Source organism: Pseudophryne corroboree, chromosome 3 (genome assembly GCF_028390025.1).
Source record: "Pseudophryne corroboree isolate aPseCor3 chromosome 3, aPseCor3.hap2, whole genome shotgun sequence".
NCBI lineage: Eukaryota > Metazoa > Chordata > Amphibia > Anura > Myobatrachidae > Pseudophryne > Pseudophryne corroboree.
The window spans coordinates 289851480-289875614 of NC_086446.1; the positions used below are offsets into that span (position 1 = coordinate 289851480).

Sequence of the window (24135 nt, forward strand, 5' to 3'; positions counted from 1 at the left end):
TCACTAGAGCGTCCACAGCTATCGCCTGAGGGTCTCTTGACCTGGCGCAATATTTTTGCAGCTTTTAGTTTAAGCGGGACGCCATCATGTCCACCTGTGGCTTTTCCCAACGGTTTACAATCAGTCGGAAGACTTCTGGATGAAGTCCCCACTCTCCCGGGTGGAGGTCGTGCCTGCTGAGGAAGTCTGCTTTCCAGTTGTCCACTCCCGGAATGAACACTGCTGACAGTGCTAACACGTGATTTTCCGCCCATCGGAGAATCCTTGTGGCTTCTGCCATCGCCGTCCTGCTTCTTGTGCCGCCCTGTCGATTTACATGGGCGACAGCCGTGATGTTGTCTGACTGGATCAGAACCGGCTGGTTTTGAAGCAGGGGCTTTGCTTGACTTAGGGCATTGTAAATGGCCCTCAGTTCCAGAACATTTATGTGTAGGGAAGTCTCCTGACTCGACCAAAGTCCTTTGAAGTTTCTTCCCCGTGTGACTGCCCCCCAGCCCCGAAGGCTGGCATCCGTGGTCACCAGGACCCAGTCCTGTATGCCGAATCTGCGGCCCTCTCTGAGATGAGCACTCTGCAGCCACCACAGCAGAGACACCCTGGTCCTTGGAGACAGGGTTATCAACCGATGCATTTTAAGATGCGATCCGGACCATTGGTCCAACAGGTCCCACTGAAAGGTTCTGGCATGGAACCTGCCGAATGGAATCGCTTCGTAGGAAGCTACCATCTTTCCCAGGACTCGCGTGCAATGATGCACCGACACCTGTTTTGATTTCAGGAGGCCTCTCACTAGAGACGACAGCTCCTCGGCTTTCTCCTCTGGGAGAAACACTTTTTTCTGGACCGTGTCCAGAATCATCCCCAGGAACAGTATACGTGTCGCCGGAACCAGCTGAGACTTTGGAATATTCAGAATCCAACCGTGCTGGTGTAGCATCTCCTGAGATAATGCTACGCCGACCAACAACTGCTCTCTGGACCTTGCCCTTATCAGGAGATCGTCCAAGTATGGGACAATTAAAACTCCCTTTTTCCGAAGGAGTATCATCATTTCGGCCATTACCTTGGTAAATACCCTCGGTGCCGTGGACAGGCCGAACGGCAACGTCTGGAATTGGTAATGACAATCCTGTACCACAAATCTGAGGTACTCCTGGTGAGGATGGTAAATGGGGACATGCAGGTAAGCATCCTTGATGTCCAGAGATACCATGTAATCTCCCTCTTCCAGGCTTGCAATAACCGCCCTGAGCGATTCCATCTTGAACTTGAATTTTCTTAAATATGTGTTCAAGGATTTCAAATTTAAAATGGGTCTCACCGAACCGTCCGGTTTCGGTACCACAAACATTGTGGAATAGTAACCCCGTCCTTGTTGAAGTAGGGGCACCTTGACTATCACCTGCTGGGAATACAGCTTGTGAATTGCCTCTAACACAGCCTCCCTTTCTGAAGGAGTCGTTGGTAAGGCAGCTTTGAGGTAACGGCGGGGGGGGGGGGGGGGGGGTCTCGAATTCCAGCCTGTACCCCTGAGATACCACTTGAAGGATCCAGGGATCTACCTGTGAGCGAGCCCACTGATTGCTGAAGTTTTTGAGACGGCCCCCCACCGTACCTGGCTCCGCCTGCTGAGCCCCAGCGTCATGCGGCGGACTTAACAGAAGAAGCGGGGGAGGACTTTTGTTCCTGGGAAGTGGCTGTATGCTGCAGCTTTTTTCCCCTACCTCTGCCTCTGGGCAGAAAGGACGCGCCTCTACCCCGTCTGTTCTTTTGGGGCGAAAGGACTGCACCTGATAATACGGCGCTCTCTTTGGTTGTGAGGGGACGTGTGGCAAAAACGCTGACTTCCCAGCTGTTGCTGTGGACACTAAGTCTGAAAGACCATCCCCGAACAACTCCTCACCCTTATAAGGCAAAATCTTCCATGTGCCTTTTGGAATCTGCATCCCCTGTCCACTGCCGGGTCCATAACCCTCTCCTGGCACAAATGGACAGTGCACTTATTTTTGATGCCAGCCGGCAAATATCCCTCTGTGCATCTCTTATGTAAAAGACAGCGTCTTTAATATGCTCTACGTTTAGCAATATAGTGTCCCTGTCTAGGGTGTCAATGTTTTCTGACAGGGAGTCTGACCATGCAGCTGCCGCACTGCACATCCATGCTGAGGCAATAGCTGGTCTCAGTATAATACCAGTGTGTGTATATATAGCTTTTTGGAGAGCCTCCTGCTTTCTGTCAGCAGGTTCCTTTAGGGCGGCCGTATCCTGGGACGGCAGTGCCACCTTTTTTGACAAGCGCGTAAGTGCTTTATCCACCCTAGGGGGTGTTTCCCAACGTGACCTATCCCCTGGCGGGAAAGGGTACGCCATTAGTAATTTTTTTTAAATTACGAATTTTTTATCGGGGGAAGCCCACGCTAGTTCACACACGTCATTCAATTCTTCAGAAGGGGGAAAACTACTGGTAGTTTTTTCTCCCCAAACATAATACCCTTTTTTGTGGTACCTGGGGTCACTTCAGAAATGTGTAAAACATTTTTCATTGCCTCAATCATATAACGAGTGGCCCTATTGGACATTACATTAGTCTCTTCGTCGTCGACACTGGTATCAGTATCCGTGTCGACATCTGTGTCTGCCACCTGAGGTAGCGGGCGTTTTAGAGCCCCTGATGACTTTTGAGACGTCTGGGCAGGCACGGGCTGAGAAGCCGGCTGCCCCACATTTGGCATGTCGTCAAATTTTTTATGTAAGGAGTCGACACTTTCGCGTAATTCCTTCCACAAGTCCATCCACTCCGGTGTCTGCCCCGCAGGGGGTGACAACACATTTATAGGCACCTGCTCCTCCTCCACATAAGTCTCCTCATCAAACATGTCGACACAGCCGTACCGACACACCGCACACACACAGGGAATGCTCTGACAGAAGACAGGACCCCACAAAGCCCTTTGGGGAGACAGAGAGAGAGTATGCCAGCACACACCAGAGCGCTATATAATACAGGGATTAACTAAATTATATCCCCTTATAGCTGCTATATATGTATATTGCGCCTAAATTTAGTGCGCCCCCCCTCTCTTTTTTACCCTTTTCTGTAGTGTAGACTGCAGGGGAGAGCCAGGGAGCTTCCTTCCAGCGGAGCTGCGAGGGAGAAATGGCGCCAGTGTGCTGAGGGAGATAGCTCCGCCCCTTTTTCTGCTGACTTTTCTCCCGCTTTTTTATGGATTCTGGCAGGGGTATTTATCACATATATAGCCTCTGGGGCTATATATTGTGATATATTTGCCAGCCAAGGTGTATTTATTGCTTCTCAGGGCGCCCCCCCCCCCCCCCCCAGCGCCCTGCACCCTCAGTGACCGGAGTGTGAAGTGTGTATGAGGAGCAATGGCGCACAGCTGCAGTGCTGTGCGCTACCTTGGTGAAGACTGATGTCTTCTGCCGCCGATTTTCCGGATTCTTCTTGCTTCTGGCTCTGTAAGGGGGGCGGCGGCGCGGCTCCGGGACCGAACACCAATGGCCGGTTCCATGCGGTCGATCCCTCTGGAGCTAATGGTGTCCAGTAGCCTAAGAAGCCCAAGCTACCACCAGTTAGGTAGGTTCGCTTCTTCTCCCCTTAGTCCCTCGCTGCAGTGAGTCTGTTGCCAGCAGATCTCACTGTAAAATAAAAAACCTAAAATATACTTTCTCTCTAGGAGCTCAGGAGAGCCCCTAGTGTGCATCCAGCTCAGCCGGGCACAGGATTCTAACTGAGGTCTGGAGGAGGGTCATAGTGGGAGGAGCCAGTGCACACCAGGTAGTCCTAAATCTTTCTTAGCTGTGCCCAGTCTCCTGCGGAGCCGCTATTCCCCATGGTCCTTACGGAGTCCCCAGCATCCACTAGGACGTTAGAGAAATTGAAAACCTCATGTCGACCTTTTGACCTGTCGACCTAATACATGTCGACCTAGTGACCCCGTCGGCCTAATGCATGTCGACCTACAGTGGTCGACCTAATTACTGTCGACCTAAGTGGTGTCAACCAAATGACCGTATCCCTCACAGACGTGACTGTAGCAAAAGATGTAGCCACATCTGTGTCTGACTCAGAACCAGCCCCATAGCCCTTTTCGCTACAGAAAATATGTCACCATCCTCAGAATACTGCTTTATCTACAGCTGGCAAAGCAGGAATACAAATGTCTGTCATTTAAAAATTAGAATAAATAAAAACATTTAAAGTGAACCTTTAAAGACACGAACATCATATATCACACTTTCCAGTGATAAACTGCTATCACTCTCAGCAGAGTGTATAGTATCATACCTCCCAACTGTCCCGATTTTTGCGGGACAGTCCCGTTTCTTTGGGACTGTCCCGCTGTACCACCCACGCGCCGCAGCTACCCGCAGTGGGGAGGAGGGGAGGGCAGTTGAGAGGCTCCTGTAGCTACTGCTCTGCCTAGCGCCAAGAGGTCCGGCATTCTCCACTCCAAATGTTGGGAGGTATGTAGTATGGAGACCACTTGGCTAAATATTATGTGTGCTATCTGCCTACACACATAGAGATGAGCGGGTTCGGTTCCTCGGAATCCGAACCCCCCCGAACTTCAGCCTTTTTACACGGGTCCGCGGCAGACTCGGATCTTCCCGCCTTGCTCGGCTAACCCGAGCGCGCCCGAACGTCATCACCCCGCTGTCGGATTCTCGCGAGGTTCGTATTCTATCGCGAGACTCGGATTCTATATAAGGAGCCGCGCGTCGCCGCCATTTTCACACGTGCATTGAGATTGATAGGGAGAGGACGTGGCTGGCGTCCTCTCCGTTAGTAGATAGAGACACTTGAGTTGATTACTTAGTAATTTTGGGGAGCATTAGGAGTACTCAGAGTGCAGAGTTTTGCTGATAGTTAGTTACTAGTGACTGACCACTTTATTATTTAATATAATCCGTTCTCTGCCTGAAAAAAAACGATACACAGTCACATACCATATCTGTGCTCAGCCTCAGTGTGCTGCATGATAATATCATCTATGTATATCTGACTGTGCTGAGTGCTCACTGCTCACACAGCTGAATTGTGGGGGAGACTGGGGTGCAGTTATAGCAGGAGTACAGTGCACACTTTTGCTGCCAGTGTGACTGACCAGTGACCACCAGTATATTGTCTGCCTGAAAAAGTTAAACACTCCTGTGGTGTTTTTTTTTTTTTATTCTATAAACGCATTCTGCTGACAGTGTCCAGCAGGTCCGTCATTCATTATATTATATAAATATTTACCTGCAGTAGTGTTATATTTTTTTTGTTCATCTCTATCATCTTTATCATCTCTATATTAGCAGACGCAGTACGGTAGTCCACGGCTGTGGCTACCTCTGTGTCGTCAGTGCTCGTCCATAATTGTATACCTACCTGTGGTGGGTGGTTTTTTTTCTATCTTCTTCATACTAGTAGTTTAGGAGTCTGCTGACAGTGTCCAGCAGGTCCGTCATTATATTATATATACCTGCAGTAGTGATATATATATATTTTTTATATCATTATCATCTCTATACTAGCAGACGCAGTACGGTAGTCCACGGCTGTAGCTACCGCTGTGTCGTCAGTGCTCGTCCATAATTGTATACCTACCTGTGGTGGGGGTTTTTTTTTCTATCTTCTTCATACTAGTAGTTTAGGAGTCTGCTGACAGTGTCCAGCAGGTCCGTCATTATATTATATATACCTGCAGTAGTGATATATATATATATTTTTTTTATATCATTATCATCTCTATACTAGCAGACGCAGTACGGTAGTCCACGGCTGTGGCTACCTCTGTGTCGTCAGTGCTCGTCCATAATTGTATACCTACCTGTGGTGGGGGTTTTTTTTCTATCTTCTTCATACTAGTAGTTTAGGAGTCTGCTGACAGTGTCCAGCAGGTCCGTCATTATATTATATATACCTGCAGTAGTGATATATATATATTTTTTATATCATTATCATCTCTATACTAGCAGACGCAGTACGGTAGTCCACGGCTGTGGCTACCTCTGTGTCGTCAGTGCTCGTCCATAATTGTATACCTACCTGTGGTGGGGGTTTTTTTTCTATCTTCTTCATACTAGTAGTTTAGGAGTCTGCTGACAGTGTCCAGCAGGTCCGTCATTATATTATATATACCTGCAGTAGTGATATATATATATATTTTTTATATCATTATCATCTCTATACTAGCAGACGCAGTACGGTAGTCCACGGCTGTGGCTACCTCTGTGTCGTCAGTGCTCGTCCATAATTGTATACCTACCTGTGGTGGTTTTTTTTTTTCTATCTTCTTCATACTAATAGTTTAGGAGTCTGCTGACAGTGTCCAGCAGGTCCGTCATTATATTATATATACCTGCAGTAGTGATATATATATATTTTTTATATCATTATCACCTCTATACTAGCAGACGCAGTACGGTAGTCCACGGCTGTAGCTACCTCTGTGTCGTCAGTGCTCGTCCATAATTGTATACCTACCTGTGGTGGGGGTTTTTTTTTCTATCTTCTTCATACTAGTAGTTTAGGAGTCTGCTGACAGTGTCCAGCAGGTCCGTCATTATATTATATATACCTGCAGTAGTGATATATATATATATTTTTTATATCATTATCATCTCTATACTAGCAGACGCAGTACGGTAGTCCACGGCTGTGGCTACCTCTGTGTCGTCAGTGCTCGTCCATAATTGTATACCTACCTGTGGTGGGGTTTTTTTTTCTATCTTCTTCATACTAGTAGTTTAGGAGTCTGCTGACAGTGTCCAGCAGGTCCGTCATTATATTATATATACCTGCAGTAGTGATATATATATATTTTTTATATCATTATCATCTCTATACTAGCAGACGCAGTACGGTAGTCCACGGCTGTGGCTACCTCTGTGTCGTCAGTGCTCGTCCATAATTGTATACCTACCTGTGGTGGGGTTTTTTTTTCTATCTTCTTCATACTAATAGTTTAGGAGTCTGCTGACAGTGTCCAGCAGGTCCGTCATTATATTATATATACCTGCAGTAGTGATATATATTTTTTATATCATTATCATCTCTATACTAGCAGACGCAGTACGGTAGTCCACGGCTGTGGCTACCTCTGTGTCGTCAGTGCTCGTCCATAATTGTATACCTACCTGTGGTGGTTTTTTTTTTTTTCTATCTTCTTCATACTAATAGTTTAGGAGTCTGCTGACAGTGTCCAGCAGGTCCGTCATTATATTATATATACCTGCAGTAGTGATATATATATATTTTTTATATCATTATCATCTCTATACTAGCAGACGCAGTACGGTAGTCCACGGCTGTGGCTACCTCTGTGTCGTCAGTGCTCGTCCATAATTGTATACCTACCTGTGGTGGGGTTTTTTTTTCTATCTTCTTCATACTAGTAGTTTAGGAGTCTGCTGACAGTGTCCAGCAGGTCCGTCATTATATTATATATACCTGCAGTAGTGATATATATATATTTTTTATATCATTATCATCTCTATACTAGCAGACGCAGTACGGTAGTCCACGGCTGTAGCTACCTCTGTGTCGTCAGTCACTCGTCATCCATAAGTATACTAGTATCCATCCATCTCCATTGTTTACCTGAGGTGCCTTTTAGTTGTGCCTATTAAAATATGGAGAACAAAAATGTTGAAGTTCCAAAAATAGGGAAAGATCAAGATCCACTTCCACCTCGTGCTGAAGCTGCTGCCACTAGTCATGGCCAAGACGATGAAATTCCATCAAAGTCGTCTGCCAAGGCCGATGCCCAATGTCATAGTACAGAGCATGTAAAATCCAAAACACAAAATATCAGTAAAAAAAGGACTCAAAAATCTAAAATAAAATCGTCGGAGGAGAAGCGTAAACTTGCCAATATGCCATTTACCACACGGAGTGGCAAGGAACGGCTGAGGCCCTGGCCTATGTTCATGGCTAGTGGTTCAGCTTCACATGAGGATGGAAGCACTCAGCCTCTCGCTAGAAAAATGAAAAGACTTAAGCTGGCAAAAGCACAGCAAAGAACTGTGCGTTCTTCTAAATCACAAATCTACAAGGAGAGTCCAATTGTGTCGGTTGCGATGCCTGACCTTCCCAACACTGGACGTGAAGAGCATGCGCCTTCCACCATTTGCACGCCCCCTGCAAGTGCTGGAAGGAGCACCCGCAGTCCAGTTCCTGATAGTCAGATTGAAGATGTCAGTGTTGAAGTACACCAGGATGAGGAGGATATGGGTGTTGCTGGCGCTGTGGAGGAAATTGACAAGGAGGATTCTGATGGTGAGGTGGTTTGTTTAAGTCAGGCACCCGGGGAGACACCTGTTGTCCGTGGGAGGAATATGGCCATTGACATGCCTGGTGAAAATACCAAAAAAATCAGCTCTTCGGTGTGGAAGTATTTCAACAGAAATGCGGACAACAGGTGTCAAGCCGTGTGTTGCCTTTGTCAAGCTGTAATAAGTAGGGGTAAGGACGTTAGCCACCTCGGAACATCCTCCCTTATACGTCACCTGCAGCGCATTCATCATAAGTCAGTGACAAGTTCAAAAACTTTGGGCGACAGCGGAAGCAGTCCACTGACCAGTAAATCCCTTCCTCTTGTAACCAAGCTCACGCAAACCACCCCACCAACTCCCTCAGTGTCAATTTCCTCCTTCCCCAGGAATGCCAATAGTCCTGCAGGCCATGTCACTGGCAATTCTGACGAGTCCTCTCCTGCCTGGGATTCCTCCGATGCATCCTTGCGTGTAACGCCTACTGCTGCTGGCGCTGCTGTTGTTGCTGCTGGGAGTCGATGGTCATCCCAGAGGGGAAGTCGTAAGACGACTTTTACTACTTCCACCAAGCAATTGACTGTCCAACAGTCCTTTGCGAGGAAGATTAAATATCACAGCAGTCATCATGCTGCAAAGCGGATAACTGAGGCCTTGGCATCCTGGGCGGTGAGAAACGTGGTTCCGGTATCCATCATTACTGCAGAGCCAACTATAGACTTGATTGAGGTACTGTGTCCCCGGTACCAAATACCATCTAGGTTCCATTTCTCTAGGCAGGCGATACCGAAAATGTACACAGACCTCAGAAAAAGACTCACCAGTGTCCTAAAAAATGCAGTTGTACCCAATGTCCACTTAACCACGGACATGTGGACAAGTGGAGCAGGGCAGACTGAGGACTATATGACTGTGACAGCCCACTGGGTAGATGTATTGACTCCCGCCGCAAGAACAGCAGCGGCGGCACCAGTAGCAGCATCTAGCAAACGCCAACTCTTTCCTAGGCAGGCTACGCTTTGTATCACCGCTTTCCAGAATACGCACACAGCTAAAAACCTCTTACGGCAACTGAGGAAGATCATCGCAGAATGGCTTACCCCAATAGGACTCTCCTGTGGATTTGTGGCATCGGACAACGCCAGCAATATTGTGTGTGCATTAAATATGGGCAAATTCCAGCACGTCCCATGTTTTGCACATACCTTGAATTTGGTGGTGCAGAATTATTTAAAAAACGAGAGGGGCGTGCAAGAGATGCTGTCGGTGGCCAGAAGAATTGCGGGACACTTTCGGCGTACAGGCACCACGTACAGAAGACTGGAGCAACACCAAAAACGCCTGAACCTGCCCTGCCATCATCTGAAGCAAGAAGTGGTAACGAGGTGGAATTCAACCCTCTATATGCTTCAGAGGATGGAGGAGCAGCAAAAGGCCATTCAAGCCTATACATCTGCCTACGATATAGGCAAAGGAGGTGGAATGCACCTGTCTCAAGCGCAGTGGAGAATGATTTCAACGTTGTGCAAGGTTCTGCAACCTTTTGAACTTGCCACACGTGAAGTCAGTTCAGACACTGCCAGCCTGAGTCAGGTCATTCCCCTCATCAGGCTTTTGCAGAAGAAGCTGGAGACATTGAAGGAGGAGCTAACACTGAGCGATTCCGCTAGGCATGTGGGACTTGTGGATGGAGCCCTTAATTCGCTTAACAAAGATTCACGGGTGGTCAATCTGTTGAAATCAGAGCACTACATTTTGGCCACCGTGCTCGATCCTAGATTTAAAACCTACGTTGTATCTCTCTTTCCGGCAGACACAAGTCTGCAGGGGTTCAAAGAACTGCTGGTGAGAAAATTGTCAAGTCAAGCGGAACGCGACCTGTCAACATCTCCTCCTTCACATTCTCCCGCAACTGGGGGTGCGAGGAAAAGGCTCAGAATTCCGAGCCCACCCGCTGGCGGTGATGCAGGGCAGTCTGGAGCGACTGCTGATGCTGACATCTGGTCCGGACTGAAGGACCTGACAACGATTACGGACATGTCGTCTACTGGCACTGCATATGATTCTCTCTCCATTGAAAGAATGGTGGAGGATTATATGAGTGACCGCATCCAAGTAGGCACGTCAGACCTGGCAGGAAAAAGAGGCAATTTGGAGGCCCTTGCACAAACTGGCTTTATTCTACCTAAGTTGCCCTCCCACAAGTGTGTACTCCGAAAGAGTGTTTAGTGCCGCCGCTCACCTTGTCAGCAATCGGCGTACGAGGTTACTTCCAGAAAATGTGGAGAAGATGATGTTCATTAAAATGAATTATAATCAATTCCTCCATGGAGACATTCACCAGCAGCAATTGCCCCCACAAAGTACACAGGGAGCTGTGATGGTGGATTCCAGTGGGGACGAATTGATAATCTGTGAGGAGGGGGATGTACACGGTGATGAATCGGAGGATGATGATGAGGTGGACATCTTGCCTCTGTAGAGCCAGTTTGTGCAAGGAGAGATTAATTGCTTCTTTTTTGGTGGGGGTCCAAACCAACCCGTCATTTCAGTCACAGTCGTGTGGCAGACCCTGTCACTGTAAAGATGGGTTGGTTAAAGTGTGCATGTCCTGTTTATACAACATAAGGGTGGGTGGGAGGGCCCAAGGACAATTCCATCTTGCACCTCTTTTTTCTTTCATTTTTCTTTGCGTCATGTGCTGTTTGGGGAGTGTTTTTTGGAAGGGCCATCCTGCGTGACACTGCAGTGCCACTCCTAGATGGGCCAGGTGTTTGTGTCGGCCACTAGGGTCGCTTATCTTAGTCACACAGCTACCTCATTGTGCCTCTTTTTTTTCTTCTTTGCGTCATGTGCTGTTTGGGGAGTATTTTTTGGAAGGGCCATCCTGCGTGACACTGCAGTGCCACTCCTAGATGGGCCAGGTGTTTGTGTCGGCCACTAGGGTCACTTATCTTAGTCACACAGCTACCTCATTGCGCCTCTTTTTTTTCTTCTTTGCGTCATGTGCTGTTTGGGGAGTATTTTTTGGAAGGGCCATCCGGCCTGACACTGCAGTGCCACTCCTAGATGGGCCAGGTGTTTGTGTCGGCCACTAGGGTCGCTTAGCTTACTCACACAGCTACCTCATTGCGCCTCTTTTTTTCTTTGCGTAATGTGCTGTTTGGGGAGTGTTTTTTGGAAGGGACATCCTGCGTGACACTGCAAGTGCCACTCCTAGATGGGTCAGGTGTTTGTGTCGGCCACTAGGGTCGCTGAGCTTAGTCACACAGCTACCTCATTGCGCCTCTTTTTTTCTTTGCGTCATGTGCTGTTTGGGGAGTGTTTTTTGGAAGGGCCATCCTGCGTGACACTGCAGTGCCACTCCTAGATGGGCCAGGTGTTTGTGTCGGCCACTTGGGTCGCTGAGCTTAGTCATCCAGCGACCTCGGTGCAAATTTTAGGACTAAAAATAATATTGTGAGGTGTGAGGTGTTCAGAATAGACTGAAAATGAGTGGAAATTATGGTTATTGAGGTTAATAATACTTTGGGATCAAAATGACCCCCAAATTCTATGATTTAAGCTGTTTTTTAGGGTTTTTTGAAAAAACACCCGAATCCAAAACACACCCGAATCCGACAAAAAAAATTCGGTGAGGTTTTGCCAAAACGCGTTCGAACCCAAAACACGGCCACGGAACCGAACCCAAAACCAAAACACAACCCGAAAAATTTCCGGTGCACATCTCTATACACACAGTGGTCCGGCCCACAAAATGGCTTCCTCTGTTGTGTGCATATTAGCCTTTTATTTACATAGCACCACCATACTCAGCAGTGCTGCACATCAGTTTCTGTCCCAGTGAAGCTAATAATTTCATTTCCCTTGGCATGCAAGCACACCTGGGCTAGTTAAGTCATAAGCCTAGAAACCTACAATAGTTATATTAGAACCAAAAGAGGAAATCAGAGTTTCTGGGTGGGGGTTGGTGAAAAACACTGTTGCAGAAATGGTAAGCACATATAAACTACACACATACAGACGCCCTAAGTGAAAAAAACCTCAAAGCCCCGGTAACAATGTCGAACACCTTGTCACAGTGTTGCATTACTATGTAGACAATGGGTATGTTTACCACTCAGTAATGCAATTTAAGACCGATATGGCCTGTGCAAGCTAAAATGATCCAAAATCCTGTTATCTCACGTATACGGAAAATGCTTCTACATTATAAAGGAGAATAAAGCCCCATCATGCAACCTGTCATTATCTCTTTCACTCATTCCTAAAAAAAATGTATACTAAATCCAACATAAAAAATGAAATGTGACCTTTTTGAAGAGAGTGTTTGTTACACTGCAGTCCTTTCTAACCATAAAGGCAGAGCAGCAGGAGGATGAAGCAGAGGCAGGTGTTTAACCGACAGTAACCTCTAGTGGGCTGACTGAGGCTGCCTGCCATTATCACACGATGCACAACTGTCAGGGAACAGCTAATCACAGGCCCTAGATTTTATGGCACACCCATCAGACGGAAAATATGATATTAATGCAAATAAGCCACAAAGGATGGAAATTACAGAATCCCACGTGTACATTATATAGACAGGGGGGTGGCCTGAATCATTCTGCCTTGTGATTATGAATCGTCATACCACCCCAATGATGCACCAGTTGTTTAATAGCTGCTACAGGATCTGAAATTACAGACTGTTAACTACTAACATCATACATGCAAATTTTTCATTGAGAATATGCTGTACATATAAAATATAGGATAATAAATTACTAAAATCCCAACAAAGAGAATACAGAATCTGCAGGCATTTCCTGGTTCTTAATATTCAGCCTATACTCTGCTCTGTCAGCAATTACATACTCTCACATACTCATACATTAATCAATATACTGTATGTGCCCGGTTCTTCCTAATACATTATTATTAAACACAATTATAAATTGAGAGCAGCATTTACATTAACAATTATATACTATTTTTATCAACATGATTTCTTAAAATATTAATAGAAAAAGACAAATAGCAGTAACTGTATAATTATAGTACAGTATATGACAAAGGGGTCTATTTATGAAGCAGTGATAAACCCTTTATCCACCTTTTTTTTTTGCCAGAGAATAGGAATATCACTGCTTTTTATTTAAAAAGGGGGACACCGCACTATATAGGGGGTAATTCTGAGTTGATCGCAGCAGGAACTTTGGCCCTCATTCCGAATTGTTCGCTCGTTAGCTGCTTTTAGCAGCATTGCACATGCTAAGCCGCCGCCCTCTGGGAGTGTATCTTAGCTTAGCAGAATAGCGAACGAAAGGTTCGCAGAACTGCGAAAATAAATTTCTTAGCAGTTTCTGAGTAGCTCCACACCTACTCAGAAATAGCGACGAGCTCAGGCCTTCGTTCCGGGTTTGACGTCACACACACGCCCAGCGTTCGGCCAGCCACTCCCCCGTTTCCCCAGACACTCTCGCGTTTTTGCCTGACACGCCTGCGTTTTTCCGCACACTCCCAGAAAACGGCCAGTTGCCGCCCAGAAACACCCACTTCCTGTCAATCACATTACGATCACTTCAACGATGAAAAATCTTCGTTCGGCCGTGAGTAAATCTACTAAGTTTTGTGTTAAATTACTAACCGCATGCGCACTGCGAACCATGCGCAGGCGCATTTTTGCCTTAATCGCTCCGTAGCGAAAATCGGCAACGAGCGAACAACTCGGAATGACCCCTTTGTTAGCAGTTGGGCAAAACCATGTGCACTGCAGGGGAGGCAGATTTAACATGTGCAGAGAGAGTTAGATTTGGGTGTGGTGTGTTCAATCTGCAATCTAAATTGCAGTGTAAAAATAAAGCAGCCAGTATTTACCCTGCACAGAAACAAAATAACCCACCCAAATCTAACTCTCTCTGCACATGTTATATCTGCCTCCCCTGCACTGCACATGGGCCCTCATTCCGAGTTGTTCGCTCGCAAGCTGATTTTAGCAGCATTGCACACGCTAAGCCGCCGCCTACTGGGAGTGAATCTTAGCTTAGCAGAATTGCGAACGAAAGATTCTCAAAATTGCGAATAGAAATTTCTTAGCAGTTTCTTAGTAGCTCGACACTTACTCTGCCACTGCGATCAGTTCAGTCAGTTTCGTTCCTGGTTTGACGTCACAAACACACCCAGCGTTCGCCCAGACACTCCCCCGTTTCTCCAGCCACTCCCGCGTTTTTCCCAGAAACGGCAGCGTTTTTTCACACACACCCATAAAACGGTCAGTTTCCGCCCAGAAACACCCACTTCCTGTCAATCATACTCCGATCACCAGAACGAAGAAAATTCCTCGTAATGCCGTCAGTAAAATACCTAACTGTTGAGTAAAATAACTAAGCGCATGCGCTCTGCGAACATTGCGCATGCGCAGTAAGCGACTAATCGCAAAATAGAGAAAATCGGCAACGAGCGAACAACTCGGAATGAGGGCCATGGTTTTGCCCAACTGCTAACAAGGGGGGTAATTCTGAGTTGATCGAAGCAAGAATTTTGTTAGCAATTGGGCAAAACCATGTGCACTGCAGGGGAGGCAGATATAACATGTGCAGAGAGAGAGTTAGATTTGCGTGGGTTATTTTGTTTCTGTGCAGGGTAAATACTGGCTGCTTTATTTTTACACTGCAATTTAGATTGCAGATTGAACACACCACACCCAAATCTAACTCTCTCTGCACATGTTATATCTGCCTCCCCTGCAGTGCACATGGTTTTGCCCAATTGCTAACAAAATTCCTGCTGCGATCAACTCAGAATTACCCCCAAAGTTCCTGCTGTGATCAACTCAGAATTACCCCCTATAATCATTGATTTGTCTTGCAATCCTTTTATTTTGGGTGCTGCTGTGTCTGCTCAATTTAGCAAGGTAGGTGATGCCATCTTGACCTGGCATTACCCTATACCCTTCAGTGGAGGATCTACATATGCGCGGCCAGCCTTTTAGCGGAGGGTTCGCAGGTGTTCCTCCTGAAACCATAGATTAATTGATTACAATGTTAAATATAAATTAAATCTCAGCATTTAAAATTGACATTTAAAATGTAAATTTTGGGGGCTCAATGTCATTTTAAGTAAATAAACCCCTGAGTGTTAATTGTCTCTTGATTGTTTTTTTTGGTGTACAAGCCACTTTTCTACCTACGACAGATGAGTCTATGACATAAAAAAAGGTTTGCTTTAAAGTGTTAACTTATCTACAAAGATTTCTAAATCTATGACCTTTGCCACTGTTAAATTTGTAACTATTTAGTTAATGTATTGTTTTACTGGATAGATAGATAGATAGATAGATAGATAGATAGATAGATAGATAGATAGATAGATAGATAGATAGATAGATAGATAGATAGATAGATAGATAGATAGATAATGATACCTACATTGTTTCCTTGCCTCTTTATGGTTTCTGACCTTCTGATTTCTGATAACTACATATACTACAATAATTAGTGGCGCAGAGAGGTGGAAGGAGTGGGTATTAATTATCCGGGCCAGTGCTTATTCGAGGGACCCAGGTCGTGTCCCTCACCCCTTCTTACCTGTCAGCCGACAGTAGCCTCTCCCCAGCCCAGCACGTGCAGCTGTGTGATTGGCTGCAGTGGGTCCAGGGAGGCTGCTGTCCCTGTCAGCAGTATCCTCTGTCTGCAGGTAGGGGTAATGATCGCATTGATCATGTGTGTCACCCCCTTCCCCTGGATCTGACCCTAGCTGAGGTGGGCACGGCACCCCCCTGTACCGGTGGGCACTGCTTCACTTCAAGTTTATTTTTTTTAAAGGGGGCGTGACCACAACTCTGTGATTAGACCACAGCCCCCCACCATTACCAAGGCCCTGGCTAGCTGTCTACATCCCTGACAATAATCTCAACAGTGTAATTACCTAATATTTATTATACTTTTATTTTATCTTTGTTTTGTAACTTTTAGCTTTATAGCTAATCTACAGAAGATGCAATAGGGGCAATTACATGACTATATGGACACAGAGCCTAAAATCTAAAAGTCAAGACATGTACAAGAAGTTGGCATGATTAATCTGTTGAAGTGCTCTATTTGCTAATAGAGGAACATAATTATGATTTGTGATCTAGAGCTTCATATTAGCTATTAACACTGTTAGTGTTATCAGTGTTTACTGAAAGAAAACAGTATGGGCAGTGTTAACCCACGCATAGCTCGTAGGTTGACCATCAATTTATGAGTATCATTCGATAATAGGTCCACCTAAGATGACTGAGGATATGAGGGACATATAAAAGAACTTTCACATATAAGATGAGTATTATCACTCTTTTGAACTGCATGCTGTTTTGTTAACACTCATATGCACCAAAAACTGTATTTCTATATTTTAATATAATATTGAGTCTTAATATTGAGGGGATGCTGCAGGCTGTGGTCTCCCTGAGCACTGGAGCTACAGAAACACCTAGTGTAGAGTGGGCAAAAATATATATTACTGGGGACCATGTCCTTGGAGTACACTGTAATTCTGTTTATGCAGGAATGGGAGCTGAGGACCCATTGCTCTCATACTACATTTTTGCTGTGCTGTCAAGGTCACTGCCGTATCCAACTGTATTATTTGTAACACATTACACTGCTTTTCACCCAGTCCTTTATATCACACTCATTGCATCCTCAAATCCCCCACTGCTATTAATAACCAATCAGCTCCTGTTATTAAACTCACTCATACAGATGTGTCCACATACCTGTACACCTATACTCAAAGAGCGCCAAACAGCCCACTATGGACTTTGCGACTTAGAGACTTTTACTTAATATATGTGCCTTACTCTGCTACTATACACCAATTTCTCTGTGACAAAAATATACTTATTCTAAATACTTCGGGGTATACTCAATTAGGGTCGGATCCATTCTGACATGCATTTGTCGGAATGGATCCGACAAGGGCTATTCAAAGACCATCTCAATTTGACTTTAAAAAAAGTCAAATTGAGATGAGAGGGGGAAAAGCCGCAGGCAGACGGAAGAGAGCAGCGGGGAGACGGGGGACAGCCGCGGGCAGCAGCACTGCGGGAGGATGTGTAATAGCCGCCAGACCTCACGGCAGCGTCCACCCGGCTCCAGCAAGCGGGGCCTCACTTGCTGGAGCTGGGTGGACGCTGCCGCGAGCGGCGGCTATGACACATCCTTCTGCAGCGCTGTGCTGTAGTGCTGCTGTCCCCTGTCTCCCCTTGGCTCTCCCCCGTCTGCCCGCGCCCCCCCCCCCCCCTCTCCTCCTCTCAGGTCCCCCACCTCAGTTTGACTTTTTTGTAAGTCGAACTGAGATGGTCGGAAACAGGGCCAAAACCTGTCGGATTTGGCCCCGTTTCCTGAAGGAGTACGCGAATCGGCAGCTATACCGCCGATTCACGTGCTATTCGACAAGTTAAATTCCCCAAATTGTCGAATAAAAATGCTCGGGACTGAATAGGTCGGAACCCCTTCTGACCTGAAAAAGTTGAAAACTGCCGTCTTTTCGACAAGACGGCAGTTTCGAACCTAATTGAATATACCCCTAGGTATATTAATAGCAAAAAAAGATGAGAAGTTCAGGAAAAAAGTGCACAATCCTGTTAAAAAAGGCAAAAGACAAAGGCGGCTCACACATTATATCGCCCCAATCCATTGCACACTGGTGCCCAGTCTGCAACATAAACCTATTTCACTGTTAGTGATATATCTGCCTCATAATGTCAACCTATACACACATATTTTGGAGTACGACTGACCAAGTGCTCCTTACATACCGAAACCTCCCAACTATCCTGACTTTCGCGGGACAGTCACGTTTTTCTGGTCCTGCTGTCCCACCCACAGGTCGCAGTGTCCCGTGGTGGGAGGGGGAGGGGCAGTTGGAAGACTGACTCCCTGTCACTCATTGCTCTACTTAGCAGAGCAGCAGTGAATAGATGCTATGTGCATGCGCACAGCATCTATTCACGGTAAACAGAAGTACTGGGGGCAGGCATGCTAGCAGCTCACAGAGCACTGGGCATGCCCACACAGTAACGGAAAATGGGAGAAGTGGCTCGCGGTTGCGGCATTCCTGTGAAGTCATGCCCCCTTTTGCCGGGGCCACACACCCTTTTCATGTGCGCTAGATTGTCTTGAATTTGTTTTCGTCGGAGTTGGGAGGTATGCATAACACTGTTACTGCACCACAGTTCTTACATTCCTACCTACTGTACTTCAACAAACTCTATAAAACCTGACAGAAAAAGGACAATGTCATCCAATGCACCACACAGAAAGATCCACCACATCCATATCATTATTATTATTATTTATTTATATGGCACCACAAGGGCTCAGCAGTGCCTAATAAAAGGGGTCATTACCGATTTTCGCAACGGAGCGATTAAGGCAAAAATGTGCATGCGCATGGTTCGCAGTGCGCATGCGGTTAGTATTTTACCACAAAACTTAGTAGATTTACTCACGCCCGAACGAAGATTTTTCATCGTTGAAGTGATCGTAGTGTGATTGACAGGAAGTGGGTGTTTCTGGGCGGAAACTGGCCATTTTCTGGGAGTGTGCGGAAAAACGCAGGCGTGCCAGGGAAAAACGCGGGAGTGTCTGGAGAAACGGGGGAGTGGCTGGCCGGACGCTGGGCGTGTGTGTGACGTCAAACCAGGAACGAAACGGCCTGAGCTGATCGCTATTTGTGAGTAAGTCTGGAGCTACTCAGAATCTGCTAAGAAATTTATTTTCGCTATTCTGCGAATCTTTCGTTCGCAATTCTGCTAAGCTAAGATACACTCCCAGAGGGCGGTGGCTTAGCGTGTGCAATGCTGCTAAAAGCAGCTAGCGAGCTAACAACTCGGAATCACCCCCAAAGTACATAAACAAATGAGTAAAACAAGAAACCAGCTATACAATGCGGATGGCACTCGATATCCCGGCTGTCGGGATCCCGGCGCTCAGCATACCGGCGCTGGAATCCCGACAGCCGACATACCGACAACTATTTTCCCTCTTGGGGTGTCCATGACACCCCTAGAGGGAGAATAAATAGCGTGGCACGCGTAGCGAGCTACCGTGCCCGCAGCGTGGTGAGCTACAGCGAGCCCGCAAGGGGCTATTTTGAGCTCTCCTCGCTGCTGGCATTCCAGTGGTCGGGATCACGGCGCCCAGGTATGCTGGGCGCTGGGATCCGGACAGTCGGGCAAGCGTAGTAGACCCATACAATACCATTGCTGCTGCAAACATACATACCCAATCACAGACTTCAGGTGAGACAACAAAACTGTTAATGGAAAAATAAGATTTTAAACCTACCGGTAAATCTTTTTCTCCTAGTCTGTAGAGGATGCTGGGGACTCCGTAAGGACCATGGGGTATAGACGGGCTCCGCAGGAGACATGGGCACTATAAAGAACTTTTAGTATGGGTGTGCACTGGCTCCTCCCTCTATGCCCCTCCTCCAAACCTCAGTTAGAGAACTGTGCCCAGAGGAGATGGACAATATGAGGAAAGGATTTTGTTAATCTAAGGGCAAGATTCATACCAGCCCACACCAATCATACCATATAACCTGGAATATACGCAACCAGTTAACAGTATGAACAAAAAACAGTATCAGTCAAAGACCGATTCTAACTGCAACATAACCCTTATGAAAGCAACAACTATATACAAGTCTTGCAGATGTAGTCCGCACTGGGACGGGCACCCAGCATCCTCTACGGACTAGGAGAAAAAGATTTACCGGTAGGTTTAAAATCTTATTTTCTCTAACGTCCTAGAGGATGCTGGGGACTCCGTAAGGACCATGGGGTTTATACCAAAGCTCCCAACCGGGCGGGAGAGTGCGGATGACTCTGCAGCACCGACTGAGCAAACGCAAGGTCCTCATCAGCCAGGGTATCAAACTTGTAGAATTTTGCAAAAGTGTTTGAACCCGACCAAGTAGCTGCTCGGCAAAGCTGTAATGCCGAGACTCCTCGGGCAGCCGCCCAAGAAGAGCCCACCTTCCTAGTGGAATGGGCCTTTACTGAATTTGGTAACGGCAATCCAGCCGTAGAATGAGCCTGCTGAATCGTGTTACAGATCCAGCGAGCAATAGTCTGCTTAGAAGCAGGAGCGCCAACCTTGTTGGCTGCATACAGGACAAACAGAGCCTCTGTTTTCCTAACCCTAGCCGTCCTGGCTACATAAATCTTTAAGGCCCTGACTACATCCAGGGACTTGGAGTCCTCCCAGTCCCCCGTAGCCACAGGCACCACAATAGGTTGTTTCATATGAAATGAAGAAACCACCTTAGGCAAAAATTGAGGACGAGTCCTCAACTCCGCTCTATCCACATGGAAAATCAAATAGGGGCTCTTGTGGGACAAGGCTGCCAATTCGGACACCCGCCTTGCAGATGCAAAGGCCAATAACATGACCACCTTCCACGTGAGAAATTTTAATTCAACCGTTTGAAGAGGCTCAAACCAGTGTGATTTCAGGAAACTTAACACCACGTTAAGGTCCCACGGTGCCACTGGGGGCACAAAGTGGGGCTGGATGTGCAGCACTCCCTTCACAAACGTCTGAACTTCTGGGAGAGAAGCCAATTCCTTCTGAAAGAATATAGATAGGGCCGAAATCTGTACCTTAATGGAGCCTAACTTCAGGCCCATATCCACTCCTGTCTGTAGAAAGTGGAGAAACCGGCCCAGATGGAAATCTTCCATAGGAGCATTTTTGGCTTCACACCAAGATACATACTTCCTCCAGATACGGTGATAATGCTTTGCCGTCACCTCCTTCCTAGCCTTTATCAGAGTAGGGATGACTTCCACCGGAATACCTTTCCCAGCTAGGATTCGGTGTTCAACCACCATGCCGTCAAACGTAACCACGGTAAGTATTGGAACACACAGGGCCCCTGCTGTAACAGGTCCTCCCTGAGAGGAAGAGGCCACGGATCTTCTGTGAGCATTTCCTGAAGATCTGAGTAACAGGCCCTTCGAGGCCAATCTGGAACAATGAGTATTGTCTGCACTCTACTTTGTCTTATGATTCTCAATATTTTTGAGATGAGAGGAAGAGGAGGAAACACATAGACCGACTGAAACACCCATGGTGTCACCAGGGCATCTACTGCTACTGCCTGAAGGTCCCGTGACCTGGCACAATACCTCCGAAGCTTCTTGTTGAGGCGTGACGCCATCATGTCTATTTGAGGAATTCCCCAAAGACTTGCTATCTCTGCAAAAACTTCTTGATGAAGTCACCACTCTCCTGGATGGAGATCGTGTCTGCTGAGGAAGTCTGCTTCCCAGTTGTCCACTCCCGGAATGAAGACAGCTGACAGAGCGCTTACGTGATTTTCCGCCCAGCGAAGAATCCTGGTGGCTTCCGCCATCGCCACTCTGCTCCTTGTCCCGCCTTGGCGGTTTACATGAGCCACGGCTGTGACGTTGTCTGATTGAATCAGAACCGGTAGGTCGCGAAGAAGATTCTCCGCTTGTCGTAGGCCGTTGTATATGGCCCTCAATTCCAGTATGTTGATGTGTAGACAAGCCTCCTGGCTTGACCATAGTCCCTGAAAATTTCTTCCTTGTGTGACTGCTCCCCATCCTCGGAGGCTCGCGTCCGTGGTCACCAGAACCCAGTCTTGAATGCCGAACCTGCGACCCTCTAGAAGGTGAGCACTCTGCAGCCACCACAGGAGAGACACCCTGGCCCTGGGGAACAGGGTTATTTTCTGATGTATTTGTAGATGGGACCCGGACCACTTGTCCAGAAGGTCCCACTGAAAAGTCCTCGCATGAAACCTGCCGAAGGGGATGGCCTCGTAGGCTGCCACCATTATTCCCAGAACTCGAGTGCATTGATGAACAGACACTCTTTTTGGTTTTAGCAGGTCTCTGACCATGTTCTGGAGATCCTGGGCTTTTTCCAATGGGAGAAAAACCCTCTTTTGTTCCGTGTCCAGAATCATGCCTAGGAATGATAGCCGAGTCGTTGGAACCAATTGTGACTTTGGCAGATTGAGAATCCAACCGTGCTGTTGCAGCACTCTCAGGGAGAGCGACACGCTCTTCAGCAATTGATCTCTCGATCTCGCCTTTATCAGGAGATCGTCCAAGTATGGGATAATTGTGACTCCCTGCCTGCGCAGGAGCACCATCATCTCCGCCATTACCTTGGTGAAAATCCTCGGGGCAGTGGAAAGCCCAAACGGCAACGTCTGAAACTGGTAATGACCGTCCTGTACAGCGAATCTCAGGTACTCCTGATGAGGGGGATATATGGGGACATGAAGGTATGCATCCTTTATGTCTAGTGACACCATAAAATCCCTCCCTTCCAGGCTGGATATTACAGCTCGGAGCGATTCCATCTTGAATTTGAACTTTTTCAAGTACAGGTTTAGGGATTTTAGATTTAAAATGGGTCTGACCGAACCATCCGGCTTCGGGACCACAAACAGGGTTGAATAATACCCTTTTCCCTGTTGGACTAGGGAAACCTTGACAACCACTTGCTGTTGACACAGCTTTTGAATTGCAGCTAACACTACTTCCCTCTCCGGGGGTGAAGCTGGCAAGGCCGACTTGAAAAATCGGCGAGGGGGCACCTCTTCGAATTCCAGCTTGTAGCCTTGGGAAACAATTTCCATCGCCCAAGGATCCACGTCTGAAAGTACCCAGATCTGGCTGAAAAGTCGAAGGCGTGCCCCCACTGGTGCGGACTCCCTTAGGGGAGCCCCAGCGTCATGCGGTGGATTTTGTAGAAGCCGGGGAGGACTTCTGCTCCTGGGATCTAGCCGAAGCAGGTGTTCTCTTTCCTCTACCCTTACCTCTGGCAAGGAAGGAGGAGCCCCGACCTCTTCTGGACTTATGCGACCGAAAGGACTGCATCTGATACTGTGGAGTTTTCTTTTGCTGTTGGGGAACAAAAGGTAAAAAGGTGGATTTACCTGCGGTAGCTGTGGAAACCAGGTCCGCGAGCCCCTCCCCAAACAACACTTCACCCTTGTAAGGTAAAACCTCCATATGCTTCTTTGAGTCTGCATCACCCGTCCATTGGCGGGTCCATAGAGCTCGTCTCGCAGAAATAGCCATGGCATTGGCTCTGGAACCCAGCGGCTTAACGTCTCTTTGAGCGTCCCTCATATTTGAGGGCTGCCGTGTCCGGAGACTGTAGCGCCACCTTCTTGGACAGGCGTGTTAAAGCCTTGTCGACCCTGGGAGAGGATTCCCTACAGGGTACCTGTCCTGTGCAGGGAAAGGATACGCCATAAGAACCCTTTTGGGAATCTGCAGTTTTTTATCTGGAGTTTCCCAAGCTTTTTCAAATAACTCGTTAAGCTCATGAGATGGGGGAAAGGTTACCTCAGGTTTCTTTTCCTTATACATGCGCACCCTCGTGTCAGGGACAGAGGGGTCATCAGTGATATGCAAAATATCTTTTATTGCAATAATCATACACTGAATACTTTTTGCCACCCTTGGGTGTAATTTTGCATCATCGTAGTCGACACTGGAGTCAGAATCCGTGTCGGTACCAGTGTCTACTATTTGGGATAGGGGACGTTTTTGAGACCCAGAAGGGCCCTGTGACCCAGTCCAATCCGTGGATTGACTCCCTGCTTTCTCCCTGGACTCTGCTTTGTCCAGTCTCTTATGTAATGAGGCCACACTTGCATTTAACATATGCCACATGTCCATCCAATCATGAGTCGGCGATGCCTTAAAAATGCCCCCCCCCCCCTCTTTTCAGCCCTCTGTCACCGAGTTCAGCAGGGGAGAGTCCGGGGAGCCAGCTTCTCTGCAGCGTTCTGTGGAGAAAATGGCGCTGTTAGTGCTGAGGGATCAAGCTC

The 24135-nt window shown here is 47.1% G+C and overlaps 1 protein-coding gene across 1 annotated transcript in view; it reads right to left on the reverse strand.

Moving 5' to 3' along the window:
- Positions 1-24135, reverse strand: part of SLCO4A1 (solute carrier organic anion transporter family member 4A1) — a 196371-nt gene that overhangs the window by 169172 nt on the left and 3064 nt on the right. The gene's annotated exons all lie outside the window — the stretch shown is intronic.